This window comes from Arachis ipaensis, chromosome B02 (genome assembly GCF_000816755.2).
Source record: "Arachis ipaensis cultivar K30076 chromosome B02, Araip1.1, whole genome shotgun sequence".
In the NCBI taxonomy this organism is placed as follows: Eukaryota; Viridiplantae; Streptophyta; class Magnoliopsida; order Fabales; family Fabaceae; genus Arachis; species Arachis ipaensis.
Window position 1 is genome coordinate 98,674,327 of NC_029786.2, and position 3,842 is coordinate 98,678,168.

Here is a 3,842-nt window from a genome sequence, read left to right on the forward strand (position 1 = left end):
TGAAGGTTTTCAATTATTGGAAGGCCTTTAGAATCTTGCGAAGTTTTTGTTGTGTTCTTAGTAGCTGTGTTTGTTGAAAAACAAAGAGAATAGCAACAATAATGTTGAAAGGGTTAGATATGGAATTAGAAGAAGTGAATCCATTATTGTGTGGCCTATGTGAGATATTATGAGTTTATATTATTCACATACACCTATTTATAACTCTAATATATATGGATATTCTATCCCAATGCAACAGTTCTTAGACTCTCAGAATCAGGCTCGAATCACTCCCATCTTCTCTTAGACTCTAATTCGAGAGCTGAGAGATCTAAACGCCGATTTAAATTCCAAAAAAGATAGTGTTCCAATGATGAAATAAAGCAGATTGTTAGAGAAGTTTGGCACGAACAAATTGATGGTTCAGCCATGTATATCCTAACTCAAAAAATAAAGTGTTGTCGGCATAAGATTGTCAGATGGCAGCAAGAACACAGATCTAATTCGAAGGTGGAGATTGATTTGCTATAGTCTGAATTAGAGGAACTTCGTTTAGCAGGAATTTATGGAGGCGACATCATTTCAGAAATAGAGGACAAACTTGAAAAAAGCTTTGCAAAATGAGGAATCTTATTGAAAAGATAAGTCTAGAGTCAAATGGCTCAAATCTGGTGATCAAAATACAGCTTTCTTCCATCAGAAATTTAGAAATCGAACCCGAAGGAATAGAATTTGGCAACTAACTGGCAGTGATGGTGAAAGTGGCTACTTCAAATGCTGGTATTGCTTCTGTGGCTGAATCTTATTTCAAGGACATCTTTTCCTCCACTTGTCATGAGAACCCTGAACCTCTGTTTACTGATTTTGAACCTAAGGTTATAGCTCAAATGAACCGTAGGCTTCAAAGACCAGTGACTATGGAGGAAGTGAAACGTGCAACATTTAGCATTCATCCTCAAAGTGCTCCAGAAAATGATGGTATGACAGCAAAATTTTTTCAAAGCTTTTGGAACATACTTAGTGGTGATGTGTTTCGAGCAGTTAAGAGCTTCTTTTCAGGGGGCAGGATTTTTAAAGGTTTTAACCACACTCAGATTTGTCTTATTCCCAAGATTTCTGATGCTAAAGATATGACTCAGGTAAGACCAATAAGCCTATCTTCAGTCTTTTACAAGATTATCTCTAAAGTATTTGTACATAGACTTCAGGATATGATGAATAGACTAATTAGCCTTGCACAGAGTGCTTTTATTAAAGGCAGATTAATCTCTGATAATATCCTAATTGCTCACGAGTGTATGCATTACTTGAAGAACAAAAAAAGGGGACTCGAAAATGAAATGACGCTAAAATTAGATATGAGTAAGGCATATGATAGGGTGGAATGGCACTTTCTTTGGTTTATATTGGAGAAGTTTAGTTTTGACTCCCGGTGGATCATGTGGATTCGAGAATTAGTGACAACTGTTTCTTATTCTGTTATTGTGGAAGGACAACCTTATGGTTTCTTCAAACCAAATAGAGGTATTCGACAAGGAGATCCTCTATCTCCCTATCTTTTTCTCTTCTGTGCAGAAGGTCTCTCTTTCTTGCTACACAAGGCAGAACAAAACAGACTAATTCAGGATCTTCAGATACATAAGCGATGTCCCAAGGTCAACCACCTCCTCTTTGCTGATGATTCCATCTTATTCTGTAAGGCTAACCCTGAAGCATGTTCAAATATTCTGCATTTATTGAATTCTTATGAAAGCATCGGTGGCCAGAGGATAAATCTTAATAAATCTGCTGTATTTTTTAGCCACAACACTCCCTCCACTACTCGTACACTAGTGGCTAACTCTATGAATATTAATCATATTGGGGCTCAGGATAAATACCTTGGTTTGCCTTCTACAGTCTCTAAATCAAAAAAGGCTTCTTTTAGTATGATCAAAGAAAAGGTTCGGAAAAGAATCCAAGGGTGGAAGCGCAATCTTCTATCGTCAGGTGGTAGACACGTATTGCTTAAGGCAGTGGGAGAAGCTATTCCTATTTATACATTGTCTTGCTTCAAGTTACCTGATGGTTTAATTTCAGAAATTCACTCTCTACTTTCTCAGTTCTGGTGGGGACAAAAAGGTTCTGAAAGGCGGATGGTTTGGATTAGGTGGGACACTATGACTCGCCCACGAAAAGAAGGAGGCATTGGATTTAAAGATATCTCAGAATCCAAAATCTGGCGCTTTTAGGCAAACAGTTTTGGCGATTCGTAACACAGCCTACTTCCTTATTATCCAAAATCCTAAGAAGTAAATACTTTAGCAATGGTAACGCTATAACGGCAGAAATTGGAGTCTTACCTTCTTGGGGATGGAGGAGCATACTGGAAGGCCGAAAGATTGTTGAAAAATGTCTTAATTGGGCTATGGGTACTAGAGAGAATATCCGAACCTTTGAGGATCTTTGGCTGCCTCCTCCGTATCCTTTAATGATTTCTGACATGCCAAATAGACAGGCTATTTCTGAGTTGGTTCCAAGAGTTAAAGATCTAATTACTGAAGATAGGAATTGGAATCAGAATCTCATTCAAGAATTATTTCCCTAAGATGTTGCAAACAGGATTTTGTCAGTTAAAATTCAGCAGAATAGGGACAAATTGCAATGGAATTTGAACAAATTCAAGCAATATGATACAGTTTCAGGTTACAGAATTGGCTATTTATTTTACCATCCGCCTCTGGAGCTTTGCGCTAATTATATGCAGTAGAAAAAGCCGTGGATTGATCTATGGAAGTTGAACTTGCCTCACAAAATTAAGCTATTTATCTGGAAAGCTCTCCATAGCCGGCTTCCGGTGCTTGCTCAGATTCATCACCGCATCCCATCTATATCACCAATATGCCCCTGCTGTCATGAAGCAACCGAAACAGTCACTCATTATTTGATCGATTGCTCTAGAATTAAAGATGTATGGTCTCAGAGTTATCTTCGTGACTGTCTTTCTCCTCAGAGTCCTAATGACTTTTGGACATGGTGGACTGCATCAACAGAGATGCTTAACCCGTTGAAGAATGCTGACCGTAATCCTCAATTGCTTGTCATCATTTGCTGGAACTGTTGGAAAGCTCGCAACCAGTTGATTTTTGAATGTTCTATTTCAATGCCGTCTGCCATTCTAGCAAGCTCTGTCAGGTTGCTCCGTGAAATCCAAAGAACTCCAAGTTTAGGTCGCCATCTCCATGAGGCAAGCTCTTAGTTGCATTCAATTTGATTTATCATTCTTTCTTCTTTAAGATTTTTCTTCTTTTTTCAATCACGCACCGTTGGATGAATACCTTCAGCGTAGTGTTTTTGAGAAATCCCCACATTTCATTATGCTGTACTGCTTTTGGATATCTTTATATTTTATTTTTCAATAATTAATGAAATATAATCTATTATTGAAAAAAAATCTAAGCATACCGAATCTTAATTAAAATTAGATTTGAATATAAAAAATTTATAAATACTAAAAATTTAGCTACCAAATAATTTTTGTTTAACATGATTTTGTTTTACAGAATTTTATTTGAGTTTAATATTTGTTGTTCTAAATTTAGAACCAGAATAGAATAAGTGAATCATGATGCATGTATGTGACCCACAAATGAGTTAATGTTTTATTACCTAATTGATATATCTCCATCATATGGAGATCTCATGTGCCATATGTCACAGAAGTAAGGTTCATATATCCGAATACAGATCGCATGAAAATTGCAAGGCATTTTAAATGCTAACTAGATGTCCTATCTTTTTAATGCTAATTAACGATATAGATCTATACCAAATATTATTAAATTTTATAGAAAAACATAAAATCAAACCTAAAATGTGTA